Source organism: Puntigrus tetrazona, chromosome 21 (genome assembly GCF_018831695.1).
Source record: "Puntigrus tetrazona isolate hp1 chromosome 21, ASM1883169v1, whole genome shotgun sequence".
NCBI classification, from domain to species: Eukaryota; Metazoa; Chordata; class Actinopteri; order Cypriniformes; family Cyprinidae; genus Puntigrus; species Puntigrus tetrazona.
The window spans coordinates 18,058,624-18,080,265 of record NC_056719.1 but is presented as its reverse complement, the minus strand read 5'-3'; the positions used below and the strand labels follow the sequence as shown (position 1 = coordinate 18,080,265).

At 38.8% G+C, this 21,642-nt stretch overlaps 1 pseudogene; it reads left to right on the top strand.

Annotated features, from left to right (window-relative positions):
- The first annotated feature begins 57 nt into the window (after positions 1 to 57).
- LOC122326394 lies at positions 58 to 19,314 on the top strand (annotated as a pseudogene).
- The last annotated feature ends 2,328 nt before the right edge of the window (positions 19,315 to 21,642 follow it).

Genomic DNA, 21,642 nt, shown 5'->3' with positions numbered 1-21,642 from the left:
TCTATCTATCTATCTATCTATCTATCTATCTATCTATCTATCATCTATCTATCTATCTATCTATCTATCTATCTATCTATCTATCTATCTATCTATCATCTATCTATCTATCTATCTATCTATCTATCTATCTATCTATCTATCTATCTATCTATCTGTAGGAGGACTGCAGTGAGAATACGATGAGGTCATTCTGACAGCCGAGTGGGCGGGGTTACGCAGCATCATTCTTACAGCGGAGTGGGCGGGGTTACGCAGCATCACTCTGACAGCAGGAGGAGGGCGGGGTTACGCAGCATCATCGGAGCTTGTCGTTTTATTGTACGGCTGCTGATGCTGAGAGGTCGCGCTGAGAAATATGTAGGACCATGATTGCGGATTTGAGGTTCGGGGACCGTGGCACATCGCGGAGGATCGTTTTTTAGGTAAGAACGGCGTCTTTGGGTCGCCGCTGTTTTAACCGTTCGCGCGCGCCGTCGCCGAGACGCGCTTCGGAGAGCCCCCCGGACAGACTGACAGCATCACGGCGAGGCTCACAGAAACGAAATTAGGGCACGCCTAGGAAGCATGCGGCACTCGGCGTTCGGTTCTCGGTTCTGGGCTGACGCGGTGGCTTTGCGGGGACGTGTGAACGGGAACGGGCGAGCTCGGCCTGCGCGTCATGACGCGTGAGATCCAGCCCTGCAGGCCGCTGCGTTACAGATCACTCTCTCTCTCTCTCTCATACATGATGCTGCTCGTATGCTCGTGATAGCATCCAGCTCTCATCACGGAGCAATCATCTGTGGAAGGCCTCGGGCAGTCTGTCACATGACCTCTGCTACCGTGTCGAAATAACACTCTCACATCCATGCTTCACACTACAGCAACGACGGGGGACTAGCGTGTGCATGGCACGAATGTGCTCGAAACCCTCGCTGTGCGTTACATTGCTACTCATTCCTACCTAGAAATCCTTAGAAATCAGGATTCCTGTTGGCTTTCCCAATCGATGATAATCAAATCAAATGAGAAGGACGAAACTTAGATTGTGAGAGTCCTGTTCATCATTGCATAAATACATCTGTGCTTGTGTGCCGATAAAAGCTCTCACTTCTGGACAGCTGAAAGTAGATCTCTTTGGATCTATTAAATTGGGATTTTGTCCTTTTTGGGAATAAGGAAAATCCTATTAGGAAGTATGTTTCTTAAAGGCCTACCTTTTATTTTGAGTTGAAATAATACAAATTTATATAACTGGTTAATATATAGAGTATAATATATATATATATATATATATATATATATATATATATATATATATATATATATATATATATATATATTATATATAATTGTATATAAGTTGTATATATATATATATATATATATATATATATATATATATATACATATATATATTATTTTGTATATTATTATATTATTATGTAGTTATTTTCCTAAAGAAAACAGCAATGTATTATACAACTTTTGCTCAGTTATGTCTTCATATATTCATTCATTATTTTAGAAATAATACAAGAAATTTCAATATCCAGCGTGTTCTGACTTCTATACAGCAAAACAGTGGCATTTTATTAGTATGGTAGCAAAGCAGACACTATCAGTTATTAGTTACACACATTATTATCACTAATATGATTACTAATAAGTCTAATAGAATATCCATCCAGAGTTAAGAGTGACGTCTGTATGATTTTGGATTGGTCGTTTTTTTGTTGTCGTTGGTACAATCAAGATCATTTTTCCCTGAGGCGTAATCCAAAAATATCCCAAATCAATTTTATATAAAGTAAATTATGTACTTGTTGACCAACTGGAGAAAGTGTAATTTTATGCATGTAATTGCATGGAAACACTGTATATCAGTGCTGTATTTTCCTGTTTTTAACGTGAATCGCCGGTAGTGCTCTGCTGCTTGTGTTTCACGTCGATCTGCATTCAAAGACAGAAGAGAAACCCTTTCAAACTGAACTGAACTTTTCCAGACTTGATCTGTGCGGGGTCAAACAGTGAACTCTGTGTTATTGTGTTTGTGATGTAAAAGTGGGTCATGATGCCAGCGTGTCTGTGCTCCTGCTACAGAGAGAGAGAGAGAAAGTGACCGTAACATCCCAGTCCCTCAAAACCTTCAGCCGTTAGATGCCTTTCATCATTCTATCTCTGGCTCTTTTACCTCACTTCACCACACTTCAGTCTACTGATGCGACACGCTCAGGTTTGTCAGAAAGAAACGAAACAAATGAAAGGTTTCTTTGCATTATGTTACCAGACTTGATTTGACGTTGAACGTATTTGCGGCAAGCTTGTAAAGTTCAGTCTGAAGACATTGCACTGTTTGAGGAACTGCAAATGTATGCATTTATATGAAAGCTGAAAAAAACGTATTGGGTAAATCTTTGAAGGATTTTATCGTCGATCCCATTTCGTCTGTGTGCATAAAGGTGCCAACAAATTGTAAAAGAGAAGACGTTCCCAAAAGGTAAAGAAGCTGCAGTTTTAAATATTTGATACATATTTTAATATTGTTTAAAACATGTGACACTGGAGCACAAAAATACATTGTAACGGGTCAAAATGAGCCATTTTCCTTTCGTACAAAGAAGATATTATGTACCATGAAGAAATTGAGTACATTTCCTTCCATAAATATATAAAAAAAATGATTTTGGACTTAATTTGGACAACTTTAAAGGTGATTTTCTTAGTATTTAGATTCCAGATTTTCATGCAGTTGTGTCTCGACCAATTATTTATTCAGTTTTCGGTGATTAAATAACAATTAAAAAAAAAAGACATAAGTAAAAGTGTGATCACTTTCAATGTCAGTGTGGGACATCGCTGATGTGTTTAGTAACAAATGAACGTGTTAATGCGTCTTGCTGATGTATTATGCGTAAATATATACAGCAAAGAAAGAACAGGCGCTCACATGAACAAGAATGGATCAAAAGTTTTGTTCTGTGTTGGCTCTAATGAAAATGCACCACGGTTTTACTCCAACAAATGAACACAAAACACTCGTGGTGATTGTAGTCTACTCCTAGTGACCACTTTGACTGATAGTGTAGACATGGTCATGCAGCTTTACTTTCACAGAGTAATTCCCTGCGTCTGTGGAGTGCCAGGTTTAGCAGTAAACGCATGCAAAGCTTCGAAAAAAAAGGTGTTTCCCACCGGAAACATTCAGCGTGATCCTATACTTAGCACACCGAAACATTGACAGGGATTCACGGACGGCCGCGGCAGCAGCTAAGTGTGCCGCACGGATATATTTTTTTAAAACTTGGCAGCCAGGGGCTTCAGTGTGCGCTTTGATTCGGCGCTTTCTGGGTTAATATGGTATTAGTGATAAGTGTGCTACAGTATGGCGTCCTCACGCCTGAACTACTAGAGTATTGTCTTCATGCACGTGTACAACGATCAGGAGGACCTCCGTGCATCCTTCAGATCGCCCCAATATGATGCACGGAGTCGGTCTGTTCGTTTCGAAGGGCATACGGATGAAGGTATCGTTAGAGTTGTGACATCGTAGCTCCTCTGGAGGGAACGCTCGTCAGTAACCGAAGGGGTTTTGCACACTTTAATCAAAATATCTGCCCGACATCTAAAGCTGTTGAATCGAGGTTCTGGTGGGCGGAAAGATTAACTGGCACAAATGACATAACCGAGATTAACTTCCTCTGCCCACAAGGTGCTAGTAAGCAAATATGCATGACATTACAGTATGATACAGTACGCAATGCACAGCTTATAATAATAATAATCATCATCATCTCGAATCATTCGAGTCATCCTCACTGTTTATATTCTGATATTCTTTAACAGTGATAATCAATAGATGTTGAATGAAACCAATGCTCTTTATTGTATTATAACATATATGTATATAATAAATTAATGCATTATTTTCTTTTTCTAGCCAGCTGTACACATACTTTATACATTTACTGTACGCTAATGATTTTATGCTTAAAACAAGTCGTTCTTGTGTCATATAATGTGAATTGCCGGATTCATGCGGTATCGCAGAACTGCTTTATTCTTCAGGATCAGCGTCGTTTTAAGTTATTATTATTTATGTTTTATTTATTTATCAAATGCACAAGGGTTTGAAGGGCCTGACCCCGCACCGCTTTAGGATCCAGTGCTGGAGAACGTCCACAATGTGTGTTTTTTGTTTTTTTTTTGTGAACGTAATGTGAATCGTGTCCATTTTCATCTATTTATTAAACATGAGCATTGGCGAGGTTCATGCAGCGAAGCCAAAGCTCTAACTTCTGTTAAAGGTTGCATGCTCTAAACACAGTTTTATTATAAGCATTGATGCTAGTCGTGTTTAAAAGTCACTTCAGTTGTGCTAACGCTATATTGCTGAACGTGCTAAAACAGGGCGGTTTCTGTCAGAGTAGCCTTTTATTTAAAATATTCACACTCCCTTGAGCTCAGTACTGACGTATAAATATTTTGCATGATTTTTAATATTTTAACATTTATTTTAAATGCATATTTAAATTGCTTAATGAACATGTGGACGTATTTCTTAAACATCTCTGTCTCAGTGTGTTTGTCGATCATTTCAGGACTTTAGTCTCATACGGAAAACAGCTGGAGATCAGTTTTAGATGCGTCCTGATCAATGGCTCTGTCTGCACTGCCGTTGTCTGCTAAGGCAATTTTGCCAGCATTTCTATTTGGATGCACGCGACTCCAGCCAAATTATTTCGCTTAATTGTCTTTCCGAAAATAAAATAGTTTTCTAAAAAATAAAACTGAAACAGGAGTGTATTTTAGCCCTTCTGTCAAAGCCAGATTGTATCCTAGTAAAGAGAATTATGAAATTAGTCCTGTTTGGGCTGGTCGAAAACTTTAAAGTTTTAATAACTGCATTTAATATCAGTTGCATTTTAGTTGAATTGTAAATGACATGCAATTAACGTTTACGTCGGAAAGGCGTTTAAGTATTGATATGTGATATAGTGAATGGGTGCCGTCAGAATGAGGAAATCCGCGAAGGTGAAAAGGTGGTCTGGACTGAATCAGAAGAGTTCATAGCTCTAAACAAATATGCTGGATTTGTTTTCTACTGAACGCACAGCTTTTATCTTCTCCAGGTGGAGTGGAGTGCTGTGGATTACTGTGATGTTTTTATCAGCTGTTCTGACGGCACCCATTCGCTGCAGAGCGTCCATTGATGAGACGCTGATGCAGAGATTCTCAAAATCTGATCAAGACACAATCTCATGAGTTCAGAAAGCGATTCATTGGACATGTCGGATGCTTCATGCGGTCTTGTACCAGCAGCACGTCTTATTTTAGTAGTTTCCTTCGCCTCTGCCGTGTTGTAGTGACCGTAGCTGTATCTGGAGAGACGAGCGTCAGTCTTCATTCACAATCTCTTAATCACCATTACGCCTCATCATCATCATAATCATTCACAATCTCTTAATCATCATAATGCTGTTTTATGTAATGAAGGTCTTCTTGAGTGTATATGTCTGAGACCGTGTGTGTGTGTGTGTGTGTGTGAGCGGCTGTCAAGAAAACTCCAGTGTCTTGTGTAAGTGCATCGTTCTTCATATTTAATAATGAATATGGTCAGCAGTACTAGTGTTTTAACTTCCTGTATAAGGAGAGGAGTTCCTTGTTTATTTATTGCTACGAACAATGCATTGCATTTAAATGGACATTCACTATGTACCGTTTACTATGACTATTAACTTTTACACGCAGCGCTGCTCATTAAAATCAGCTCCAGAACAGTGTACCAATCAGAAGAGTGCGGAGGCGGGGCAAGCGTTGCAGGCTTTTTTGTAGAGATGCAAGTTGCGTGGCAACTGTTATTTGATGGAATACTTTGCTTTTATCAAAACCATTCCTGAGTGCCGTGTCTCGTGTTTTTTTAGAGACAAAGATGCACTCTGTATGAGTGAACCCTAATGCATTAATATGCACTTAATAAATACTAATAAACAGTTAATGTGCTAGTAATGTGCGTGTCAGTCACTATTCAGTAATAGAGAATTGAACCCTAAACTAAAGTGTTAATGAAACGTCACTACACTACATATCTGATACGGTTTTGCATAATTTGACAGCTGATTTTGAAATGAGACGCTGTTTTAGAGCCATAGCTTTAGCAACAGAGCTCTAAAATATGTCATGATGCTCTTCAATACATATAATAAGTCATATTCTGGCAATGCACACTGAGCCGCTTTATGCTTTTGTTAGATTAGGATAGATTTCAATGACGGACAAATGTATCCCAATCAACCCAGATATGTAATAATTAATATCATGATTTTATATCATTTATTATCACAGCCTGTGACATTGCGGGTCTGGAACTAAAAGGCATTTGAGAAAAGTTGTAAAATAAACGATAAGACTTTCCTTCCAAATACAAGAAAAGGTAAAAATCTGCAGATTTAAAAAAAAAAAGACACTCCAGGCTGAAGTCATAGAAAGATTATCTAAGTTTACAAGCATACATAGTTCCTGTAAATACGATGCGTGTTTCCCGCAGGTTTTCTCCCTACAAGGATAATGAGGAAAAGACGGAATTGGAAACGTCAGTGTTACTTGAAGTGATGGATACTAAGAGCGTTTGAGGAACCCTTACATCTGACCCAATGGCAAAGAAAGGCCGCGCCAAGGGCGAGAAGCCTGAAGCGCTCATCTCCGCCTTACAGGCAGCCAACGAAGATCTCAGGTCCAAACTAACCGACATTCAAATTGAACTGCATCAAGAAAAATGCAAGGTAGGCCAACAGCGCCCAGACATCAACCTCTCCCCAGCTTCAATCATATCTGCTGCTCTGCTTGATCCAAAAAACTGTAACGTAACTTATTTGTGCAGGTGACCAAGCTGGAGCGAAAAGGTGCAGGAGGGCAGCGCATCCGCGAGCAGGAGCAGCATCGCACACGGCGCGCTGACGGAGCAGAGGGCTCGCTGGCACGAGGAGAAGCTGAAGGAGCTCGCCCGCCCGCGCGAATCCCTGACGCGGCAGCACGAGCAGGAGCCAGCGCGCGCACCGCTAAGATCAAAGAAGGAGAGATCCAGCGCTTGCGGACGGCGCTCAGCGCTCTGCGCGACGGCAGCGGGGAAAAGGTGCGCACCGCGCTGACGCTCGAGGCCCGGGAGGAGGCCCGCCGCTTCTTTGACCACGAGCGCGTCAAGCTGCTGCAGGAAATAGCCGAGCTGAAATCCTCTAAACGGCAGACGGACGAAGCGCTGAGCACCATGATCATAGCCGACAAGATGAAGGCCGGAGACCTGCGCACCGAACACCAGGCGCACCAGGAGCAGATCTCCAAGATCAAGTGGGACTGTGAGAAAGATATTCGTCGACTGGTAAGACAGCGCTTTTAATCCCGAATGTGGACAGGTCAAGAAATAAAGCAGAGGTAAACGGTTCAGGCACGTTCACACTAATATAACTAGTTATAAATCGGATATAGCCGCAAGTAATGCAAGGTAACATCGTAAGTCATGTACACCTAGAATGCCTTGGGGGTGAGTAAAATATGGCCCCATTTTCATTTTCTGGGTGAACTGTTTTTTTAATATCAAGCAAGGCACGGACGGCCTTTGGTGCTTTCAAACGATTACTTGCAATTGAAAATAAGTTTTTGTTTACGTAATATACAGTATGCGTGTGTAGTGTGTATATTTATTATGTATGTATAAATACACAAATACGGTATATATTTAGAAAACATTCGCTTGTATTTACATGTATATATTCATATTCGATATAACATACAAATATATTTAATATATAAACACAACATATTTTCTTAAATGCATGCCAGCGTGTGTGTACATTTAAATATACATAATAAATATGTATGGTTAAAATGACTAAATAATAATAAAACTAAATAAGTGTTACGGTATTAATAATAATAATAATAATAATTATAAACCTTATTATTTCGCTAAACTATGTAGTTCCTCTATAATGTTGTAATTGTAACAAAGAGGTTGTCAAGCAACACACAAACTGGACCTATCAGTTTTATAAATTATAATTTTCTATTTCATATTTACAAGCATCATAGGTATTACATATACACCTCCCTGCTTATTGCCCACATAATGATGCACAATGGAATCAAAATGGTTAAGTGTATTTTATTTATTGAAATAATGTTTGTGTACCAAATTACACAACATTTTATTTTCTGATATAGCATATTTTAACTTTATAATAACATACTGTATAATATATATTGTGTGAGTATTTGCTGAAAATGTTCTGATATGTAGTTTGTTTCTTGAATGGATGCATGGAAGTGAATGGGTGCCACAGAACGAAACTCCAAACAGCCAATAAAGACATTACCGTAATCCACAGCACTCCAGTTCATCAGTTAAGCTCAAACAAATCCAGCATTTAGACATTTTTACCTTTACACAGTTGCTCCTTTACATGTGAGTCTGTGATATTGCTTCTTTCAGTGAAAAAGTCCACTATTTGTTTAGAATTGTTTTGAACCTAAACGGTGCTTGATATGAGGCTATATATTTTTTAGAGTCAAAGTTTTTTTTAATGCTGGGTTTATTTGAGCTTTTGTCTTCTCCAGATGTTAACCGATGGACTGGAGCGCTGTGAATTATTGTGATTTTTGATATCAGCCGTTTGGACTCTCATTCTGACGGCACCCATTCACTGCAATGCAAATAAAAAAAATAGCATCAAATGTTAGTTGTATAGAGACTTCTGGGAATCTCAATGCATGGTGTTCTACTGCAAATTATAAGATAACTCTATGTCTAACAGTATTTTGCTGTAAAATTTCCCATTAGGTCTATTACAGCTTTCACCACATTTCAGCACATAATTGCCATTTTTTTACTGTCGTGTTTTTACTGTCTTTAACTATTAAAACGACAATATTTTCAGTTTCAGTTAGGCGCTGCTAACCCAGTGTGACTTTATGTAGGTGGATGAGATCAAGGCGAAGGACCGGACGATCTTCTCTCTGGAGAAAGAGCTGGAAACAGCGACGGGCTTCGTGCAGAAGTTGCAGCTACAGAAGGATGCGCTTGATGAGCAGCTGTTTTTGGTAAAAGAGGCAGAGTGCAACCTGGGAAGCCCCAAAAGAGAGATCCCCGGCCGCGCTGGAGACGGAGCAGAGCATTGTGGGAGTCCGGTAAAGAAACTAGACGCGTGTAGTGTTCTTATAGTCCACGTCTCAAAAATAAAACCAGCATGAATTAAAGCATACAAAGTAAAATATCACAATTCTGTATAAAAGCAAATGATCGAAAGGTTAGATTTATTTTCTTGTAATGCATTATTTTAAGATTTAGTTTTCAGTAGCCCATAAATAATAATGCATTTACCTGATGCTTCTTTTTTGTGAGCTTCTCAGTTCTCAGAGAAAGTATGGCTTAATCCCGTACGCATTTTGTATCGTTGCATGCATTTTTTTTATTATGCAACGCACAGTATGTGTTTGTGTTACAGATATATCTGGCGTTATGTGTTTTAGGACATGAGAAGGAACCAGAAGCGCATTAGCGAGCTCAAAGCCACCATTCGTAAGCTGGAGGACCGCAATTCAATCTTAGTGGATGAAAGAAACGAGCTGGTACGTCACTTGCGTAGATGCTTCCTGTAGAAAGGACATCTTAGCATGCATCTTCATCATTTCTCTTTTTATGTGTTTTGCTTATGAATAATTAACCTGAACTGCTCTGCTCAGTTGAAGCGCGCTCGAGAGGAGAGAAACAGTGCAAGCCCTTACTGGAGAAGAACAAATTATTAAGTCGGAAAAACGATGAGCTCAGCCAGTCGCTTCAGAGGATGGAGGATAAACTTAAATCCATTACCAAGGAGAACGTGGAGATGGTGGGTCCCTCTTTAGTTTCCAAATATTAAAGTGCGATTAAATCCAATGCATTTGTTACCGAATGCCAACAAAGCACAGAAAGGCTTCTGCTTCTTCTTTCCGCTTGCATTGCTTGCGTTCAGAAGGAGAAGATCACCTCCCATCCTCCTCTGAAGAAGCTCAAGTCTCTGAATGATCTGGACCAGGCCACGGACGATCAGGAGATCGAGTTCCTCAAGCTGCAGGTTCTGGAGCAGCAGAGCATGATCGACGAGCTGACTCGAGTGAGTACTACTCCTACAAACACCAGCCAGGAGTCACGCGCAGAGCAACAAACACCCAACTGTCTGTCTTTCTTGTGCGCCTTTCAGGATAGAGAAAAACTCTTGAGAAAGAAGAGGCATAAACGAAGCAGACCTATAAAGGTGAGTGTGTGCTTTGAACGTGAACCGAAATATAGCATAAAGCGTTAAAAAAATCAGCAAGCTGAGAAGCCAGGCACTCTTTTCTCCTGCATAATAAATCATTCACGTCTCGCAGATGAACTTCTCAATGACAGACGCCGTCGTATTAGCTCTTCAGACATTACTGCATGCACAAATATTCGTAAACTCTAAAATACATTTTTAATACTTCAAATCGATTAACTGCAAATCTGCAATATGAATAAAAATACTTATTTATGCCATATTCTGATGACACAGTTTGTTTGGCGCAGGTGTTTCAAAATATTTTAGATGCTGTGTAATGAGATCAGTCGGCAAATTAGAGCAGTTATCAAAGAGGCACCGTTTTTTGTTGCGCAGCATTTATTTTGCGAATGTTTCCGTCGTTTGTTCCATTTATTGATTCATACACATTTGAACATTTTTGGTGCTTCCACTCGGTGTTTTCACGATGCAAATCTGACCCAAAAGTTCATTAAATACGTCCACGTTTACCTGGAATTGTTCTCGTCTTCCTCCCGAGCAGAGGCACATTGTCGTAGACACGTTCTATGGCCTACGATGAAGAGTCCATGGATTCGAAACGCCCTCGGTGGCCTCCTGCGCATGGACCGGACCCCGGCGACGCCGGACGAGGACTTAGACGAGGTCCGCCCGTTTCTTTGGTTTCTCAGGCAGGATCCCTGTGTTCCACGCACAGTTCGTGTTCGTTATTTCTCACGGATGTTTTTTCTTCTTGAAGGGTTTGGCGGCTGAAGAGTCCGAACTGCGCTTTAAGCAGCTGACTCGAGAATACCAGGCTCTTCAGAGAGCACGCTCTGCTGCAGGAGCAGAAAGGAGGTGTGCTGGGACGCTGAAATGGAGGCTAAGGTATTACGGTAACATACTGTAACATTACAAAAATAAGCAATGCAAGACCTAGATGCATTAACTGCAATTCAGTACACCTTTTAATATGATTACCATGTTTTAATCTCTGAATGAAACTTTATTTCGATATTCAAATGTTGGGTTGGTACCATTCTGATGAAGGAGCAGCCAAAATAAAATTAAAAATTCACTGTGGTGATTATCTTTAGATAAAAACAAACTTATTTTTATCGTAGCTCTCATAAGCTGAAGTGCTCAAATAAATGCTATTAATAATAATGATAGGTAAACATAAATACCGTGAGTGCGATTTTAAAAAGTTAAAAATGAACAAAATTTGAGTGAAAAATATACAGCTAAAACATTGAAAATATTAACAAAAATGCATTACTGTTGTAAAAATAACACTGATCCTCTTTAAAATGTCTTCTTATTGAGTAGTTCAGCATGATGTTTAATTATTATTATTTTGTAGAAAAATAAGCAGAAAAGCAGTTTTATCAGAATTACGAAATTATAAATATTCGAAAAACCTTTTTAAATAATATTCGTTTTAAATAATGTGCAGCCGACATACAGAAATAGGATATGAATACATGTTTTCATATAAAGGACTCTTATTATTTCTCAAAATCTAAAAAGTTATATGAACTAGGGTTGCAACAATGACCTTTATATTATATATTCAGATAGTTTGAAAACTAAATGACTGAAACAAAACAATTTTGAAAACACCATTTCTGACTATTAACTATAGCTTGAATATATTTATATAGCATACTAGCATACAGGCTGTTTATAATTACTTATTAACGTCTCATTCTGCACGATCGTATTTTGATCCTTTAATCCAGCCCATAACTAAACTAACAGCTACCTTACTAACTATTAATGAACAGGAGTTTATTCATAATTGTGAGTTCATCGAGGCTAAAAGATTTCATACCCTCCAAACGTTCCCACACAGTAGCTTCTAATATCTTTGCAGGCTCACGAACAGCTGCAGGCAGACGCTCAAAGATACAAAGCTAAAATCGAAGACCTGGAAAAGAGCTGGCTTTAAAAAGGACAGGTAGACGACTTTTTACTACCGTTATACATATCGGCGCGCTGCGAAAGATGATTCCCGAGCGCCCTCAGACTGTGGTGTTTAGTTTAGTGTCTTCTAAAGCGTGCAGCGTGCCTCATCTCCGTCTTCCTCTAGGACTCTAAATGGGTGGAAGAGAAGCAGCTGTTTCTGAGACGCAATCAGGAGCTGCTGGAGAAGGTGAGTCCGAGTGCTGGGGAATACACCGCTTTTTACGGAAAGTGATGCATCTTCAGAAAGATTTATAAATAGGAACTACATAAAGATCAATGGCGTGATTCTAAATGTAGTCACAGTGCAAGCTTAGGGAAAATAACGTGCTGAAATACGCACACTATTGGGAAAAAAGTATTGCTTTCAAATGATAAATACATGTTATATAAAATAAGTGTATTTTTAGGTATATTTATGTATATAAATACAAACACCTGCATGTATATTTTTTAAGAAAAATATGTTTATGTATGAAATATATTTATATGTAATGTTAAATATAAGAATATAAAGAAATGAGTGTAATATATGTGTGTGTAGTTATATACATAATGAATATACACAGTACACGTACATATATAATTATATATAATTATTCTGGATGCAAAGTCTCTTCTGCCCATCAGTGCTGTATTAATTTGATTAAAAATGCAATAAAAACAGTAATAATTAAAAATATTTTGACAATTTAAAATAGGCTTTTCGACATGAATATGTCACAAATATAATTTATTCTTGGGGTCAAAGCTGAATTTTCAGCATCATTACTCTTCAGTGTCACACGATCCTTCAGGAATCATTCTACTATGTGCTGATTTTTTCCATAAACATTTTTGATTATTAAATCAATGTAAAAACCGTTGCGCAGTCATTCAGCAGTTTAATAACGCTTCAAATAAACGCTCTTCTCCTGTGTTTTCTGTTCCTCAAAGAATCAGTTTCCACAACAAATATGTTATCACCCGATAAGAGTCGAAAATGTTTCCAGAGCGGCAAATCGGCATATTAGAATTATTTCTGAAGGATGTAGGAAACGCAGGAAAGTTTGTATAGGACGAAAAGACTTTTATGAAGATGACGTTTCTTCTGATGTTTCTCGGCCAGGTGGAGAAGCTGGAGAATGAAAACGGAAAGCTGCAGCAGGAACTACAGGACTCTAAAGATCAGAACGAACTCCTGGAGTTTCGCATCCTTGAACTCGAGGTTTTATCTCCATTTCGGTTCACAAATCACCGCTGGCTGCAGTCTTTAGTAAACAGTAGATGTGCTATTGCATCTACAGCTGACAAAATCCAGTCATTTCAGTTGTTAACCTTGATTTGTTCTTAAGGTATAGCAAGCACTGACGACCCAGATGCATCCATGCACATTTACTTTTGACTTTTCTTTTCAGAATTGCACGTTTATTTCTGATTTGCATTACGAGACAAAAATGTTTCACAGTTTCTGGCACGGTGTCTCATTAACTGTGCGTCACTGAGGTCTACTGGTGAAAGTACTGAGATATAAAGACTACACTTTAAGGAAGCAGCCTGCTTTAAAGAAATAGTTGCACTGTTAAAAATGACAGTGATTTTAACGGTAAAAGCTGTTAAATGGTTAAAGGTAAATTGACATTTACAGAATTGGAGAATTTTGTTAAAATCACAATTTGTCAAACAGTTATGATTATTAGAGTTGTATCTAATGTTGTTAAATGAACGTTTATTGCATCATTCTGTTTAATGATGGTGTTTAGTGTTTGTGTAGAAAGACACACTTTTTATAAATACGTTCTTATTAAAATCTGCATGATGGGCTTTGGTTCATCACGAGACTTTCTCATCAATGGTTATCGGCGTATTTAATAGGTACAAAACAGTTTTCAGCACTTTATTAGGTTGGTAAATTAACATTATATCAGTTAACATAATTACGGTATGTAACCGTAAATTTGACCTAAACCCGTCAAAGCTGAAATGCTGTCAGCGTATTGTTTCATGGTGGAATTCCAGCAAAGATTTGGCCGATTTCTCCCGATTGTAGAGTGTGTAAAGTGTGTCTGATCTGTGTGTGATCTGTCAGGAGCGTGAGAGGAGATCGCCTCCGTTCACTCTTCAGATCCACCCCTTTCTCTGAAGGAGTGAGCGCGCTGCAGATCTACTGCATAAAGGAGGGTGTGAAGGTAACTATCCAGTCCTCATCTGCCGCCTGTATCCAGGAAGAGCTAGTGACCGAGACCTTTCTCGTCTTTTCTCCACAGGGCGATGTGTATACCGGACCTCATCAAGCTGCTGGACATACTCGGGGATAACGGGGTACGACACACACAGAACTTGCTTTTACTTTTTACTTACTTATTTTGATGTAATTAACTCAATACTGTGTATTGCAATATTGCATTGAACATCTATTATTATAACATCTGTATTAGCTGAGAATGCATGCTTTTTTTGCACCATTCTTACTTTGTTGACTTAATAAGAATATTGGTAACAGTATTAACTAGTTGATTATTACCGTGAATATTACTGGGATATCTGTAGTTTATTATTACTTGAAAAGCACTTTACTACTTTACTAAATATTAATAGGCAGTAATTAGGAGTATTTTGAGGCAAAACTGGACTCTAATCTAAATATATGTGATTTATGTAGTTGTTCGAAAGCATTAAAAGGGATGTGATTTTGTGTTGGATGGTTTAGGGTTAATACGCCAGACTCAATGCACCGTGTGTGTTTATGGTTTTACACAGAACCTGAGGAACGAGGAGCAGGTGGCCATTATTCAAGCCAGTACCGTGCTGTCTCTCGCTGAGAAGGTACGTCTTACGTACAGCTTATCGTTAGAATATCATCAAAAAGACTTATTTCACTAATTCCGTTCAAATGTGAAACTTGTATATCACATTCGTTGGTTACACGCCGATCACACAGCTAATGAAAACCCCAAAATTCAGTATCTCAGAAAACCAGAATATTGTGGAAAGGTTGAATATTGAAGACACCTGGCGCCACGCTCCGATCAGATAATTAACTCCAAACACCTGCAAAGGCCTTTAAATGCTCTCTCAGGCTAGTTCTGTAGACACACACGACTGCTGACTTGACAGCTGACCAAAAGATGAACATTGACACCTTGCACGAAGAGGGCGAGACACAAAAGATCATTGCAAAGAGGCTGGCTGTTCACAGAGCTCTGTGTCCAAGCGCATTAATAGAGAGGCGAAGGGGAAAAGTGTGCAAGCATTAGAGATAACCGCTCCCTGGGGAGGATTGGGAAACAAAACCCGTTCAAAAATGTGGGGGAGATTCACAAAGAGTGGACTGCAGCACTAAACACAGACGTGCGCAGAAGACTTCGCTTTCTTTCATTAGGTCGAGACACTCTCGAACAACAGACAAGCTACCGTCCTCGCCTGACTCCAAAGTCAGTCTTGCATTTCCTTTGAAATCCTGGTCTCAGAGTCTGGAGGAAGAGAGGTCTGCTCGTGAAGTTTCCAGAGTCAGTGATGGTTTGGGGTCCATGTCATCTGCTGGTGTTGGTCCACTGTGTACTCTGAGGTCCGGTTGCTCGACGTGAGCTGCATACACCGGGAGGTTTTAGAGCACTTCATGCTTCCTGCTGCTGAGCAATCCTTTACGGAGATTTAATTTTCCAACAGGACTTGGCCCCTTGGTTACCAGTACCTGGTTTAAAGACCGCGGTATCCCTGTTCTTAACTGGCCAGAAAAACTCCCTGACCTAAACCCCACAGAAAACCTACGGGGCATTGAGAAGAGCAGGACGTGAGATGCAGAAGAGCTGAAGGCCACTATCAGAGCATCCCGAGCAGTGCCACGGACTGATCCACGCCACACGTGCTCGTGCTTTTCAGTTCCCAAAAATCCTTTCTTTGCATTGGTCCTAAGTAATATTCTAATATATACTGAATTTGGGGTTTTTCATAATTGTTGGTTCTAATTAAAAGAAATAAACATTTGAAATGTATCCGTCTGTGTGTACCCACTGATAAATATGCTTTGAACGTGGAATTAGAGAAATAAATCAACTTCTAATTATATGACCGGCACAGTATACTCTATCAGATATTACAGAGCCTTCCACTGATAAAGATGTCTGAATCATTACTAGTGATGTAGTACTCAACATTGATCTTCTTCTCAAGACATATGAGTACAGTTTACTATATTTTATTGTGTTCATGTGCACAGATAGGTGACAAACGTATCAAATATGATACAACATGTCTTTTAGGAAAGTTCTGTAATGTTTATTGCATTAGGCCCGTATGTTTTGCCCCCATATTAAAGACTGTATCTGCCGTGAGTATGTTATAATATAGCTGTCGCTGTCATAATGCAATCTTAGTAAGACAAATTATTGGTAATATGCATTATGCATTTGATGTAAATATTATGTTATACTTTTATTTGAGTTCTGCATCGTTGGAACACAGCTTTTTAAAGATGATTTGAAACAATCAAAGGCCATCAATAGCTTTTTTCTTTCTTTTTGCTTCATATGCACAGATGCATAAAAATGTCACCAAAAACAAAATTATTCAAAAAAGTGTCCACAAAATTGAAGATATCATTGCATTAAAAAGTACTTTGCATCGAGATCTTGTTTTTATATCAGACTTTTGCCGATATCACCAGAGCAAGAGTTATGTTTTTCGTTAAAAATAAGCTTGACTGCAAAAATGGTTTTCAGCAGATCATTTAGTTTTAGTTTCATATTAAGAGTATCTTTTTTCCCACTTCATCCATTCACTTTTAAAGCATTATTGTTATGAAGTTATCTGTAAGTGTGAGTTAATTCTTTTCTCTTTGTATTATTTATGAAGAACCTGTGCTTCCTGGTCTTGGTCTCTAGTCCTAGTATTCTTCCTCTGTAATGATCATTTGTTGTGTTTTAGTGGATCCAGCAGATCAAGGCACAGAAGCAGCTCTGCATCAGAAGATGATGGACCTGAGCTTGAGATGGCACACGTTACACTGTACTGAACATGCTAGAAGCTTAAATAATTCTCAAACTGTGTAATTTTGGGATGCAATGCAAGATAGATGAATTAATCACAGGCCAGCATGAGCTTGAGGGAAACTGTTCACTGCCGTCTTGATTTCATCTCCATCGTGGCTGGTGCTTTTCAGGAGATGTTCTGCAAACAGAAGGGTTATCTGGAGGAGGAGCTGGATTATAGGAAGCAGGCGCTGGACCAGGCCTACATGGTAAAAAAACGTTTTTCTCGTGAACTTCAGCTGAGACATTACTATGATGTTAACAGAAGATGCTAGGTTTAAAGGAAGACGTCAATAACCTGAAAGAAGTCTATGCAGTGTCCTCACTAAGATGTGTGTGTGTGTGTGCGTGCAACAGCAAATCCAGGAGCTGGAGGCGACCACTGTACAACGCACTGCAGCAGGATAAAGTCATCGAAAGTGCGGAGAACCTCTGGACGAGCTGCAGAAGGACCCAGCTGCGCACGGCGGTGGAGAAACTGCGCAGACAGATGCTGCGTAAGAGCTTCTAGAATACGACTGTCAGGTGCTGCAGGAGAGGATGGAGCTGCTCCATCAGGCCCATCAGGTACCCCTCACCTGACCTTCTTGTGTAAGATGAGGCAATAAAAGAGAAGAGATTTTGTCATTTATATTTCATATTCAAGCTAGAAACAAGGCCAGAGAAGGCACTGAAGAATGTAAAAAATCATGTTCTTATTTAGATCGTTTAGATTACATTTTTAAGTTAATTTTTTTTTTTTTTTTTTTAATTGTTAATTTTTTTACATTTTTTATCTGGGCTGGTCTTATTAGTTTTTAATATTTTAAAATTAAATTAAAAGGGATGTTTTCGAAATATTTACTATTTTTACTTTCTTGAAAAATAAAATTATTATTATTAAATATTATTCTATTCTTACTGTAATGTAACGTGACCCCTAACACTGAAGATGGATGAAAATGAGTGAAATGTATCAAATATCATGCTTTTGAGAATATTTATTTGTTCATCTCTACATCATCATTGTATTTCATTGAATTATATATTATATAAAATATATATTATATAATTACATAATAAATAATTACTAATAATTACATAGCATTACATAATTCTAAGACATATTATTGGCAAATAAATAGTGCAAAATTATATTTAAATACATGTTTTTATATTTTAAAATGTATCTTTTGGCTGTATAAATGATTTTGCTCAGTTTATGGGCCTCTCTAAATCGCTCTAATGGACTAAAACTAAAACCATGAAAACCTTACTTTGAATAAAAATAAATGTTACTACTACTAATTATTATTATAATTACTTCTAAACCTTAAACTGAAATATAAAAATAAATATAGCATATAATTAACACAATTATTAACAGTTCTTTGAGTAAATGAAAATGTATTTTCCTTCTGGACTTTGAGCTTGGTATCTCATCTTGTCATGCAACGAGCAAAAAGCCTGTATCAAATATGATATAGCATAAAACAAATATGCAAACTAGGTTGTTATGACGGAGAAAAAGCTAATCAAAAAGAAGAAGAGTTGACCTCAGATGACCAGTTCTGTGAAGTCCAGCCTGATTTCTCAAGTTCAGTCGATTTATAAGATGATTTGAGGTGCATAGCATTGCGCCATCAGGCAGCGAACTAGTGGAGAAAATCAATACCCAGCATTTCTGCGCTCAAAACCATGACCAAATAAAGATCTATTTAGTCACTTGAAGGTAAAATGCAAAGCAACGACCTGGAAGCTAACATTAGAAAAGATGGAAATATAGCTGATGTGTTAATAGTAATAAAAACATAATAAACTAAATGGTTGTCAGTGCACTTATTTTTCTACAGAAAGAGGACACAAAATACTATTGTAAAACCATACATTTTGATTTTAATGCCCTTATTTTGGGCTGCTTCTGTTAAACCTCTGAGGATTAGTGGTCTTAGATTGTTTTATATTATGCGCACTGTGATCAATGACTTCAGACACTTAATAAACATCTGCGGCGTGTTTCTCTCCAGCATGAAGGGATCAGAGACATGGAGGACAAGACTGACATTCAGAGGAGACAGATTAAGATCTAGAGAGAAAGTGGACCAATTATTTCTCACGGTTCCTCAATATTCTCATTTTTTTGGATTGGATCTTTGGATGTTGAGCATTTTCTGTTGGCTGCAACCATAACGCATCTTTCTTTCTTTCTCTCTTTCTTTCCTTCCAGTTTTATTTCTCTTTTATTCTTCTCTCTTACCACTTCATTCTTTGGCCTTGATGTCTGTGACATCTCCTGCGGAGAGTGAGTGAAGGATCTTTTCTGCTTCCCGTTCTTTCTGTTCTACAGTAGTTTTAAAAGCGTTGAAAATGTCATAATCTTTCAGTCTTAGAGCACATTAGAACTAAGCTATTTGTTTTTAAGAGTTTATACGATCTGATAATATTAGCGCGTTTCACGAATCGACATTTATTGTATCATTGAAGAAAAGCTGCTGCAGTTTGAAAAAAAATTACTCGCCCAAGGTTATATAAGATAAGGTTTGGAGTAATGTGTCGTTGAATCACCTGGATGCTTCGCTGTGAATGGTACCCGTCAGAATGAGAGTCCAAACATCTGATAAAAACATCCAAATAATCCACAGTCCATCGGTTAACATCTGGAAAGATAAAAATATTATATATGACTCTCATTCTGGCGGCACCCATTCACTGCTGAGGCATGCAACGCAGAGACAGCGCTCAGATGTTTCAACAGAAAATACAAACCGGACTGAGGGCGACCTTCTCATTTTGTGTGCACCGTTCCTTTAGATCAGATCCTTCCGTCTGATCTCGTCGTCTCTTTTGTCCCACGCGGGTTTGAAGCAACCGGAGCTGTGCTTTGTCTAACTGCGGCCGTCCGGTTGTAATGACTCAAGGTGTATTAGTGGCTGTTTTGTTTTGCTTGTGTGGAAGTGGGAAAATCAGAGTTAGTGATTACGGACTTCATTAGGAGGACCAGGACAGGGCGGCTGAAATCAATCTGCCACAGACCACGCAAGTGTGACGAATCATAATCATCAACCCCGACTGGAAGTTATCGGTGTCTGCCATGCAGGGACCCGTCGTGACCACGCATCCTATGCTAACAACCTGAACCCAGACCTCTTTCTTTCTCGGCTCACCTGTCCATCTGTCGATCTCCTCCCGAAAGACGTCTCAGCGAACTACGCATCCTCTCAGGGCTGGTGCGGCTCAGGGCCTGCTAGTGGTGACACGCCGCATCTCTGTTATCAGGACCCCTTAGGAGAGGCGTCTTCCTCACTGCTGAACACGGAAGGACAGCGACAGATTGAGAGAAAATGAACCATCACACAAACCATCCACGCTAGCGGTTTTGTTTACCTAGAAAGTTGAAGTGAACTACTGCGACCTGAGAAAACTAATTCTGAGCAGCCTGGTTTAATATTTTAAAAATTATTCCTCGGCGTGGGCCTCATTCCTCCATCCTGGCTTCAATTTCTGTGCAATTCAGTGCAGGTTCGCCGGTTTATTTTAAATAAAAACAGCGACCCTTTTAGTTTATTGTTGATTGGATTTGACATGAGGGCATTGCACTCAAATGAAGTAAAACTGACAATATGATTGGAGAATCTGCATATAAAGGTTTGATGTTGACTAGACCAACCTACTACAACAGTTTAATTAAAAATTGTAAAAAGTAATGAAAAACTAGCAAAAAAACACATACAAATGAAAAGTTGTTATTAAGCCAGTAATAAAAAAATTAATATATATTTATTGCACCATTTTACCTCATAATTCCAGCTTTTTCTTTTACATAAGAGTCAAAAGATGTTAAATGACACCCAGGACAGAAGTTTACATCACAATTCTGAGCAAAAAAGCTATTATTACAGATTTAAATTCATGAGAATTCAGAAACGTCCTAATTGTGGGATTAAGAAGTGTGATTTACTTTTACCCGTTTTGTTGCTTAAACTGTCCTTATGGAAATGGTACTAACAACGGCAGCTTGAATTTAGTTTGCATAAGCTGCACATTTACACAAGTAGCGGTTCTACCTTGGCCGGTTCCCGAAAGTTAAGCGTCCTCGTGTGAACTGCTGCTTATCAGAGCGCTTTTTATTCTTCAATGTGAGAGTTTCACGCCACGTGAAACCATTGTTTAACAAAAAAGTGGCGTCGCTAAAGCGTAATTCTGCTTCGCGCGGTTCCACGAATGAGGCCGTCGTCCAATAATATTCCCCGTCTGTGAAGATCAAGAACACTCTTTCTGATTGCAGTGTAATATATGTTTTGTTGATATGTACATGTGCTCTATTTCCTCTGATGTGAATACTTCTCCTCCTGCAGCTTGAGCAGTAGAGTCACTTTGCAGTTTAAGTTTATTCGCGACTATAAGTGCGGCGTGTATTG